The sequence below is a fragment of the Ovis aries genome, chromosome 8 (genome assembly GCF_016772045.2).
Source record: "Ovis aries strain OAR_USU_Benz2616 breed Rambouillet chromosome 8, ARS-UI_Ramb_v3.0, whole genome shotgun sequence".
Classification (NCBI taxonomy): Eukaryota; Metazoa; Chordata; class Mammalia; order Artiodactyla; family Bovidae; genus Ovis; species Ovis aries.
The window spans coordinates 74,283,124-74,295,452 of NC_056061.1; the positions used below are offsets into that span (position 1 = coordinate 74,283,124).

At 47.4% G+C, this 12,329-nt stretch overlaps 1 pseudogene; it reads right to left on the reverse strand.

Annotated features, from left to right (window-relative positions):
- Positions 1-2,332: 2,332 nt before the first annotated feature.
- On the reverse strand, positions 2,333-9,576 carry LOC114116132 (UL16-binding protein 1-like; annotated as a pseudogene).
- Between the last annotated feature and the right edge of the window lie 2,753 nt (positions 9,577-12,329).

The following is a 12,329-nucleotide window of genomic DNA, read 5'->3' on the forward strand; positions in this document are numbered from 1 at the left end:
GGCTCCTATGTCCTCCACCACCACCCCAGGCCCAGCAGCTTCTTGTCACCTCCTCCTTCCTTTCTGCATCACAGAGTCACCCCAGGCCCTGACGCCCCCTGCTCAGGCTCAGGACTGGAGCCAGTGAGGAATCAATCTGCCCCCTTTACTCAGGTCCGGATCTTCCCCGGGTGGGTCTAAAGGACCAGGGAGCAGGTCCCTGGAGGACGGGCTTTGCTTCCTGACAGCCTTGCAGGTCTTCAGGCAAACCTCCTTCCTTCGCTCCCCTCCAGCCTCTGAGCCAGCAGCACACACAGCTCTCAGGATCAGGGTCCCTGTCCCCATCTCTTCCTGGTCACCCCAGCTGGGCACCTCTACCCCAGCTCAGGCCCACCACCCCCAGGCACCTCTGCTCAAGGCAGGGCTGCTAAGTGATGGAAGCTCTGGGTCCCCAGGAGGCTGGTGACATGCAGGCCACAGGCTGAGTTAGAACTGCTGCTGCTCCAGGAGCACAGGCCTAGCCTCAGTCCTTCCCCCAGTCTCTGCTGTGGGGCTCCTGCCTTGCCTGCTTGACCCATGCCACCTCTGTGAGAACAGGCCTTTGGAGTTGGGTCTGCAAAGGCTTTCCCACCCATTCCTCCTGGGATGAGAGCCCTGCCCCTCTCATCTTGGCCCCTGGGTGGGTCCCCTCCCGGGTCCCCTCCCCGCTGACGCATCATGTGGAGCCCCCATGCTGCTCTCAGCCCCCTGGAGTCCTGCCCTCACCCTGAGTGCCTGCTGTTCTCACATCCCTACCGTGGGCCCTGCCAGCCAGCAGTCTGTGCTCAGTCAGGGGACTTGGCTAAACCCTTTAAGCATCAGGAGGCCCTCAGCCTAGTGAAGGCCCCTCCCTTTTCACAATGTCACCTGACAGTGGGGACCTCTCAGACCTCAGGGCTGAGCTTGTCTGAGTTCTGCTCTCAGGTGATATGGGGTCTTATCCTCCTGCTCATTTCCAGGATGAGGAGGTTCAGTGAGAGGCAGGGGTTGGCTGGGATTCACCTTCCCTGGCCTCACGCCAGGCCCTGTGCCCCTGCTTTCCCTCTGAATTCTGCACTCAATACCTATTCTTGTAAATGATCAAGGCTAAGATGCTTATTATGACGAAACTGGGGAGAACTCCAAGGATGATCTTGGTTATGTGGTTGCTGACTGGGGCTGTAGGCTGCACTGTAGCGGGGACTGAGGTCAGTGATGCTGCAAGGAGAGTAAGAGTGAAGCCCTTGTCCAGACCCCAAACTCGGCAGATGCCTCCTCGCCCCCCTGACTCAGTACCCCTACTGTGCAGACAGCTTGCACCCATCACATGGAGGCCTCTGTGATAAGTCCCCAGGCGAGATGGGGGGAAGGGAGGAGCCCAGTCCTATGAGGCTCTGACAGCTAATGGGGGAGCAAGGTTTCCAACACAGCCACTCAGTCCTGCTGTGACATCAGAGATGTGACCTGAGGATGCAGTCCTCAGGAGCTACAGTAGAGGCGGTATTGACATTTTTCCCTAAGTGGAATTGGTGACATTTAGAAGAAGATTCTGGAAAGAGGGTACAGTGAGAAATAAATCCCAGAAATCAAAAAGATGTCTACGGGATTTGGACCAGCAAAAATCCACGTTCAGTCATCTAAATGCCTATGCTGTGAGGAGAGACGTCAGGAGGTGGAAGAGGAAGGAAGATGACAGAGCATCCCGGATCATTGTTCCCAGGAACAACTCATTTTTTAAATTTATTTTTTTACGTTCTTTTATTTTATTTTTATTCATGCCCAAAAACATTGTTAATTAGGCAATAGCCATTAACAATGCTATGGTAGTTTCAGGTGAACAGCGAAGGGATTCAGCCATACACATACATGTAGCCCTTCTCCCTTAAAGCCCTCTCTCATCCAGGCTGGCACATAACACTGAGTAGAGTTCGATGTGCTATACCTTGGGAGCTTGTTGGTTATCCATTTACATATAGCAGTGTGTACATGACCTTCCCTGAGTCCCTAACTAGCCCTTCCCCCGGGTAACCATAAGCTTGTTTTCTAAGTCTGTGAGTCTCTTTCTGCTTTGTAAGTTTTCTTGTACTATTTCTTTTTAGATTCCACATATAAGGCATGTCATATGATATTTCTCCTTCTCTTTCTGACTTAGATCACTCAGTATGACACTCTCTAGGGCCATCCGTTTCAGGAACAGCTTGCTGTAGATGGATCACTTTGCCAAAACACACACACACACAAACACACAGACACACACAACACACACACAGGGTGGGTCCATATCACCTTGAGTGGAGTACCAATTCTTTATACTTGTCTCACTTACCTGAGGTCGTCAACATTTTCTCCAGTGCACCATAAAATCCCGAAGCCAGGCCTGACAGTCTCCATGGAGACCTTCTTGAAGAAGTCAGTCACAGCTCTGTCCTTCTCCCACATCTCTTTAATCTGCCTCCTTCCAGAATGATCCACTGTCCAGTGCCCATTCTCTGAATCAAAGCGGAGGCACATTTCTCCATTGAAGCCAAATTGCCAGGATCCACTGATGTGTCCATCGTCTTCACACCAGCACGTCATCCTGCCCTGCAGGGTCAGAGGGTCTGACCCCACCAAGGAAAAGAAAGAGCTCAGGCTCTGGACTTGATGAATTCTTTGCCTCACCGTGTCCACCTCCCCTGGGCCTAGGTAATCTGGCCCCGATCTCTCCTCCAAGGCCTGCTCCTTCCACTGGACTACTAGGGAAGGACCAATACCCAGTTGAATTTTTTACCCATAAGCAATGGATGCAGCTCCTTCAGTATTTGGACTTCCTAAACAAACCTGGACTCGATGGACATGAGTCTGAGCAACCTCTGGGAGTTGGTGAAGGACAGGGAAGCCTGGCATGCTGCAGTCCATGGGGTTGCAAAGAGTGGGACACGACTGAGTGACTGAACTGAACTGAATTGAACTCACCTCTGGGTGTGCGTTTCTCTGGTATAATGTCAGGCAGTTGCCCCTTGAGGAAGTCCCTGATGTCTCTCAGTGTTCCTCTCTGTGTTTCCCAAGTGTTCATAGTTTTCACCTCCTCTCCCAATGGACTTGTGGATTGGATCATGGCGCCACCACAGTCATAGGAGAGAGAAGCATTCCCATCTACCTGGCCTAGAGCCACACACCACGGCTCTCCAAGACGGGTGAGGATCGACAGGGAAGTTGTAGCAAAGAGATTGAGCGTCTGTGAAGGAAAACGCAGCTGAGGGCAGGTTTTGGAGAAGAAGACCCTTTACCTTCTCCCCTCACTTATGTGAGAGCAGAGGAAAGCTGCAGGCCTGGGTTGGTAGAGCAGGAAGGCCCCCCTGCCCCCCAACACCACCTACAGGCTTAGCAAGTGGAGAAACCACATAACATTATCTCTACTGTGCTCATAAGGCTCACACAGAAAGCTGCAGAAAGGAGAATTCACAATTGGTGTCACAGGATTTAGCAAGGCCAGGGAGATGCTGCTGATCTACCACTTGATGGGTCTTGGGATCCTGGAGAAGGCGTGGCCCACATGGCATGAAAGAGAAAATCCAGAACTTCTGAGGCAGGTGGTAGAGGAAGGGATCAAAGGCTCAGAGAAGTGAATGTGCCAGCGAGGATATGGTATGAAAGGGCAGGAAAGTGTGCAGTCCCCCAGGTTCTCTGGAGCCAGAGAGGAAAGAACGAATGAGAAGCATCTCCAACAGCTCCAGGGTGACTTTTGCTGAGGGTCAGGGACGGTGTTGGGACTGGTGTTCCTGTGCGCTTCCAGCAGGAGCGAGGATGGAGAAGGGGAAAGAGCTGATGCCAGGGGGAGTGCCCTATGTCAGAAACAAAGCAGATGCAGAGGCCAAGGGGACCAGAGAGCCCCACTGTAGCCAGGCCTCACTGCAGAGAGTACCACGCTGGCTCCTAGCACAGGGCGATCCTAGAGGCCGACAGATGAGCAGTGAGCCCTGCTAAAAACTACAGGATTGAAAGGAAAAAGTATATAATAAAAAACAGAGACAAACACAAAGCTGGATGTTCAGGAATCTGAGTGCAGACATCCCAACAAAGTGTCCAGGTCCTTTGTGCAGTATCCAGCACTGAGTCAGGTCTTATATTCAGAATCCATTCCTAGAGACAGAGATGCCAGGCATCAGCAAGGAGGGCCCTCTTATCACCACAGCAAGTGCAGAAGTCCTTCTGGCCTTGGAAGCCACAGGGTCATTGACTGGGATAAGTGCACACTTGGCAGAGAAGCCACTCCCACATCCATAAGGACCTAGAGTGGGACTGTCATCATGTCCAGCAGTCTGAAACATCGTCATGGCCCGCCTGTTATTACTGTGGTGCCTGAGATCTGTGTAAGGAATACACATCTGTCCCACGTCCTGCCCACAGGAGTGTCACCCGTTCACTGGTCCTCATAGTGCTCATTTCACATCCATTGCATTTGCAATATGAATGAAAAATCTTCACAGTAAATTACCGTGCAGTGAGGGCTATCATAGAACCGATTTCCAAGTTCACACTTCTGACACTGACCTTCATCCCCCCATAGTACATGTAAGCAATATCATATTCTGGAGAAAATGACAGAGAGGAGTACCAACCTACAATCCTCCAGGGCTGCAGGAGTGTCATCCCTATCCTATCTCCATAATTCCAGTGTGGCTCAAAGATTTCTATAGTTGTACATATGACATATTTCAGGCTCTGCAGACCATAGTTTTCTGTTACAACTGCTGTCCTAGCATGAAAGCAGTCACAGATGAGTGGTGAATGATGATTTGCTTCTTGGGCAGATGACCCAGCAGAGCCTGTGACATCAGAGGTATCTGTGGTCAGAAAGGTGCTATGTGCCGAATATGGCATTTTACTTGAAGGTTCACAACACAGACTCTATGTCCTGAATCAAGGCCATGCGATTTGCAGTGGGGAATACTACATCATTTAAATGTGGCTCCTGGTATGGTCCTGGGTACTGGTGGAGGTGAGGCCTCTGGTCATGAAATTTCAACGTTGTCCATCATGATCTGGGCTCATCAACCTGCAATCGTTAGTTCAGATAGACCAGCCATCAGAGGATTAAATCGATACTGTGCTTAGGCATAAGAAGGGCCAGAGGCAACAAATAAGAGAGAGAAACCGGTGGCCTAGGCCTGACATCAGAATTGTTGTAGGACCACTATTCCTCCAGGCCTGCCCCTGTGGCTCAGCCGTAAGGAATCCACTTGCAATGTCAGAGCTGGAGTAGATGTGGGATCTATCCCTGAGTGCGAGAAGATCCCATGGAAGAGAGCATGGCACCCCACTCCAGTGTTCTTGCCTGGAGAATCTCTTGCCCAGAGGACCCTAGTGGGCTATAGTCCATAGGATCATAAAGAGTTGGACATGACTGGAGTGACTCAGCATGCACACACTGTTCTCTGCTCATGCCTGAGGCTTCGTGCAGTGTCCCCTATATCTTCATGGGCCATGGAAACCACTCTAGAGCAGAGGGGGTCAGGGGACTTTAGCCCATATCTGCTGGACCCACACTCCTTTCACATTAACCCACAAGGTAGGACAGAGCATGTTGTTGGTTTGCCAACAGGAAGCTAAGCATCCGGTTCTCTAGGCCCTAGGGGATGAGTCATCTGTTACTGTTTTGTGACCCAGGGAAGTCACATGGTTCTTTTTTTTTTTTAGGTCATCTTTTCCTGCTGTTACCACAAATGTGGAGATGCAGAATTCACACAGACACCAAATGGCCTGTCGAGACCAACAGTGTTACTCTCTCTCATTTGAAAAAAAGGTTCTCCAACTCCTGTCTTAAATAATAGGTATTTTAGGCCACTGTCCCCATAGTCTCAGGGCTATGAATGTGGGACCAAAGGGTAGAAGTGGAGGGTGCCCATCCTCACCCTTGTGCCCTGTGTCACACACTTTGGGAAACTTTTCTCCCATCTCTCCTGCTTTATGTCCTGGGGGCCAGGCTGGGAGGCTTCTGCTGGGGTGAATTCTCAGGCAAGAGGATAGGGTGCCAGTTGACAGAGGGCAGGTTTAGGATCCCTTCACAGATGGGAAGTTGTTGGAGGCCCTGAGCTTCTTGGGATGGGAAGGAATTCGGAAAAAATAGTGTTGTAACTAAGCACATGAAATTAAAAGAAGCTTACTCCTTGGGAGGAAAGTTATGAGCAACCTAGGTTTGGTTCAGTTCAGTCGCTCAGTCGTGTCCGACTCTTTGCAACCCCATGAATCGCAGCACACCAGGCCTCCCTGTCCATCACCATCTCCCAGAGTTCACTCAGACTCATGTCCATCAAGTCCGTGATGCCATCCAGCCATCCCATCCTCGGTCGTCCCCTTCTCCTACTGCCCCTAATCCCTCCCAGCATCAGAGTCTTTTCCAGTGAGTCAACTCTTCGCATGAAGTGGCCAAAGTACTGGAGTTTCAGCTTCAGCATCATTCCCTCCAAAGAAATCCCAGGGTTGATCTCCTTCAGAATGGACTGGTTGGATCTCCCTGCAGTCCAAGGGACTCCCAAGAGTCTTCTCCAACACCACAGTTCAAACGCATCAATTCTTTGGCACTCAGCCTTCTTCACAGTCCAAATCTCACATCCATACATGACCACAGGGAAAACCATGACTAGATGGACCTTAGTCGGCAAAGTAATGCCTCTGCTTTTGAATATGCTATCTAGGTTGGTCATAACTTTTCTTCCAAGGAGTAAGAGTCTTTCAATTTCATGGCTGCAGTCACCATCTCTGGTGACTTTGAAGCCCAGAAAAATAAAGTCTGACACTGTTTCCACTGTTTCCCTGTATATTTCCCATGAAGTGATGGTACTGGATGCCATGATATTCGTTTTCTGAATGTTGAGCTTTAAGCCAACTTTTTCACTCTCCTCTTTCACTTTCATTAAGAGGCTTTTTAGCTCCTCTTCACTTTTGCCATAAGGGTGGTGTCATCTGCATATCTGAGGTTCTTGATATTTCTCCCGGCAATCTTGATTCCAGCTTGTGTTTCTTCCAGTCCAGAGCTTCTCATGATGTACTCTGCATATAAGTTAAACAAGCAGGGTGACAATATACAGCCTTGATGTACACCTTTTCCTATTTGGAACCAGTCTGTTGTTCCATGTCCAGTTCTCACTGTTGCTTCCTGACTTGTATACAGATTTCTCAAGCGGCAGGTTAGGTGGTCTGGTATTCCCATCTCTTTCAGAATTTTCCACAGTTTCTTGTGATCCACACAGTCAAAGGCTTTGGCATAGTCAGTAAAGCAGAAATAGATGTTTTTCTGGAACTCTCTTGCTTTTCCATGATCCAGCGGATGTTGGCAATTTGATCTCTGGTTCCTCTGCCTTTTCTAAAACCAGCTTGAACCTCTGGAAGTTCACGGTTTACATATTACTGAAGCCTGGCTTGGAGAATTTTGAGAATTGCTTTACTAGCATGTGAGATGAGTGCAATTGTGCGGTAGTTTGAGCATTCTTTGGCATTGCCTTTCTTTGGGATTGGAATGAAAACTGACCTTTTCCAGTCCTGTGGCCACTGCTGAGTTTTCCAAATTTGTTGGCATATTGAGTGCAGCACTTTCACAGCATCATCTTTCAGGATTTGAAACAGCTGAACTGGAATTCCATCACCTCCACTAGCTTTGTTCATAGTGATGCTTTCTAAGGCCCACTTGACTTCACATTCCAGGATGTCTGGCTCTAGATGAGTGATCACACCATCATGATTATCTGGGTCATGAAGATCTTTTTTGTACAGTTCTTCCATGTATTTTTGCCACCTCTTCTTAATATCTTCTGTTTCTGTTAGGTCCATACCTTTTCTGTCCTTTTTCGAGCCCATCTTTGCATGAAATGTTCCCTTGGTATCTCTAATTTTCTTGAAGAGATCTCTAGTCTTTCCCATTCTGTTGTTTTCCTCGATTTCATTGCATTGATCGATGAAGAAGGCTTTCTTATCTCTTCTTGCTCTTCTTTGGACTCTGCATTCAGATGCTTATATCTTTCCTTTTGTCCTTTGCTTTTTGCCTCTCTCCTTTTCGCAGCTATTTGTAAGGCCTCCCCAAACAGCCATTTTGCTTTTTTGCATTTCTTTTCCATGGGGATGGTCTTAATCCCTGTCTCCTGTACAATGTCACAAACCTCATTCCATAGTTCATCAGGCACTCTATCTATCAGATCTAGGCCCTTAAATCTATTTCTTACTTCCACTGTATAATCATAAGGGATTTGATTTAGGTCATACCTGAATGGTCTAGCGGTTTTCCCTACTTTCTTCAATTTAATTCTGAATTTGGTAATAAGGAGTTCATGATCTGAGCCACAGTCAGCTCCCGGTCTTGTTTTTGTTGACTGTATACAGCTTCTCCTCTTTGGCTGCAGAGAATATAATCAATCTGATTTCGGTGTTGACCATCTGGTGATGTCCATGTGTAGAGTCTTCTCTCATGTTGTTGGAAGAGGGTGTTTGCTATGACCAGTGCATTTTCTTAGCAAAACTCTATTAGTCTTTGCCTTGCTTCATTCCGCAATTTGCCTGTTACTCCAGGTGTTTCTTGACTTCCTACTTTTGCATTCTAGTCCCCTATAATGAAAAGGACATCTTTTTTGGGTGTTAGTTCTAAAAGGTCTTGTAGGTCTTCATAAAACTGTTCAACTTCAGCTTCTTCAGCATTACTGGTTGGGGCATAGATTTGGATAACTGATATTGAATGGTTTGCCTTGGAGCTGAACAGAGATCATTCTCTCATTTTTTAGATTGCATCCAAGTACTGCATTTCGGACTCTTTTGTTGACCATGATGGCTACTCCATTTCTTCTGAGAGATTCCTTCCCTGCAGTAGTAGATATAATGGTCATCTGAGTTAAATTCACCCATTCCAGTCCATTTTAGTTCGCTGATTCCTAGAATGTTGACATTCACCCTTGCCATCTCTTGTTTGGCCACTTCCAATTTGCCTTGATTCATTGACCTGACATTCCAGGTTCCTATGCAATATTGCTCGTTACAGCATTGGACCTTGCTTCTATCACCAGTCACATCCACAGCTGGGTATTGTTTTTGTTTTGGCTCCATCCCTTCATTCTGTCTGGAGTTACTTCTCCACTGATCTCCAGTAGCATATTGGGCACCTAATGACCTGGGGAGTTCCTCTTTTGGTATCCTATCATTTTGCCTTTTCATGCTGTTCATGGGATTCTCAAGGCAAGAATACTGAAGTGGCTTGCCATTCCCTTCTCCAGTGGACCACGTTCTGTCAGACCTCTCTACCATGACCTGCCCATCTTGGGTTGCCCCGCAGGCATGGCTTGGTTTCATTGAGTTAGACAAGGCTGTGGTCCTAGTGTGATTAGATTGACTAGTTTTCTGTGAGTATGATTTCAGTGTGTCTGCCCTCTGATGCCCTCTTGCAACACCTACCATCTTACTTGAGTTTCTCTTACCTTGGGCGTGGGGTATCTCTTCACGGCTGCTCCAGCAAAGCACAGCCACTGGTCCTTACCTTGTATGAGGGGTATATCCTTACAACCACTGTTCCTGACCTTCAATGTGGGACAGCTCCTCTAGGCCTTCTTGCGCCTGCATAGCCACCGCTCCTGGGTTGCTCCTCCTAGGTAGCATATTGAAAAGCAGAGATATTACTTTGCCAGCAAAGGTCCTTCTAGTTAAGGCTATGGTTTTCCAGTAGTCATGTACGGATGTGAGAGTTGGACTGTGAAGAAAGCTGAGCGTGGAAGAATTGATGCTTTTGAACTGTGGTGTTGGAGAAGACTCTTGAGAGTCCGTTGGAGTGCAAGGAGATCAATTCAGTCCATTTTGAAGGAGATCAATCCCTGGATTTCTCTGAAAGGAATGATATTAACGCTGAAACTCCAGTACTTTGGCCACCTCATTCGAAGAGTTGACTCATTGGAAAAGACTCTGATGCTGGGAAGGATTGAGGGGAGGAGGAGAAGGAGACAACAGAGGATGAGATGGCTGGATGGCATCACTGACTTGATGGATGTGAGTTTGAGTGAACTCCAGGAGTTGATGATGGAAAGGGAGGCCTGGCATGTTTCGATTCATGGGGTTGCAAGTAGTCACACGACTGAGTGACTGAACTGAACTGAAACTTGAGATAAAGCTTGAGCTCATCCAGGCTCTAGGCCTCTGACTTCTCTTTTCTTAGAACATTTTATTTCAAAATCTGTTGTCACTTTTTTCTCTTACTAATTTACAACTCAGGCCTGTTTTCTCAAGGCCCTGGGAGCCATCTCTTTCTTTCTCTTAAGGTGACTTATTAGGGCCATTTATTACTTAAATGTGCTAGCACACTCTATGACCAAGCCCAGATGAAAGGAAGAATGAGAAACTAAGACAAGCTATACACCTAGTGGAAAAGGAATCAGTGGAGGATACTAACTTGCTAGTCTATGTGACGAGTTTTTCCACCGTGTATTATCTAATAATGTATAACTTCCTTTATTGCTGTTTAGCCCCTAAGTCATGTCCAACTCTTTGAGACCTCATGGACTATAGCGAGCCAGGCTGCTATGTCCATGGGATTTCCCAGGGAAGATACTGGAGTAGCATCTGTTTACAGATTTTTGTTTTTGGTTGCCCTGGTCCTATGTTTCTGCATGCAGGCTTTCTCCAGCTGCAGCTAGCAGGAGCTCCTCTCTAGTGACGGTGCTTGGGCTTCTCACTGAGGTGGCTTCTCTTGCTGTGGAGCACTGGCCTAAGGCACGTGGCATTCAGTAGTCACAGTATTGGGTTCGGTAGTTATGGCCTGCAGGCTCTAGAGTGTGGGCCTTGGGAGCTATCTCTTTGAATCTGGAGTATTAAAGGAGATAGTGCTGGCATCTCCCAGTCTCTGTAGGAGGGTAGGAGCCTATATTTGGCTCTGAAGTAGCTCAGCTTGTAAAGAATCCACCTGCAAGGCAGGAGACCCTAGTTTGATTCCTGGGTTGGGAAGATTCCAGAGAGAAGGGATAGACTACCCACTCCAGTATTCTTGGGCTTCCCTTGTGGATCAGATGGTAAAAGAATCCACCTGCAATGTGAGAGACCCAGGTTCAATCCTTTGGTTGGGAAGATCCCTTGGAGGAGGGCCTGGCAACTCACTCCAGTATTCTTGCCTGGAGAATCCCTGTGGACAGAGGAGCCTGGAGGGCTATAGTTCGCGGAGTTGCAAAGAGTCAGACAGGACTGAGCAACTAGGCACAGCACAGCACAGGAGCCTATACTAGTCAGCTGGTCCTGCCATACAGAGGACCACAGACTGGATGGCTTACACTACGAACACAGGTTTTTCTGCAGTTCTGTAGGGAGGAAGTCCAAGATCATGGTGCTGGAGGGTTTGTATCTTCATAAGATCAATGGATCTTATTTTTTGATGCATTTCAAACGTGAAAACAATAAAACATTTGCCTCAAACACTTCATCATGCAGTTCCGTAACTAATGGTCTTTTCTGCCTTTGAATCTGTACTGTTTCCCCATGTCACCATGAACTTCTAATTTAATGAATATTGCTGCATTTTGTTTAATGGACTGTATTAATTTTTTGGTTGTAATATTTAAAGGTTAAGGGTTAAAATTTAGTTTCCCCAGATAGAAATTAAGATGCATCATTTTTAGTTTTTGGCTGTGCCATGAGGCATGTAGGATCTTGTTCCTTAACCAGGGATCAAACCCCTACCCCTGGCAGTCTAAGCATGGAGTCTTTACCGCTGGACCAACAGAGAAGCCCCCCTATCCACCATTTTAATATACATACATATATATAAATATATTTTATAGATATTATAAATATATTTTATATTTTTCTTTTTATCTCAGTAAGAGATAAATGATCACTAAAGGGAGCCTCCCCAACTGTATAAATAGTACAAATTGAAGAGCTCTGGTCCATGGATGGAAATGAAGAAAGAGCATAAGATAAAAATAGACATCGGGAATCAAGACAGCCTTTCATTACCGTCCCTTTTGGTTGTTGTTAGTCCTGTTCAGAATGATCATCTCCAATACATTTTTAGGGGATATATCAACCAAGCTCCCCTCTAATTTTCAGAAAACAATACGGACCTCAGCTCCAGTATTTTCCCAGAGGACTCATGAATGTGATGTTAACAAGACCACAGTCATAGGAGAGAAAAACCTCTCCATCCACCTGGCCTTGAACCTCACACCATGGCTGTCCAGGACTGGGCTGAGGACTGATGGTGAAATTATAGGAAAGAGAGTGAGCATGTGTGAAGGCAAAACACAGTGAGGGTGAGGTTGGGAGAAAAAGACCCATAGGCCTCCTCCCCCAGTTATGTGAGAGCGGAGTAGGGCTGCAGGGCTGGGCTGACA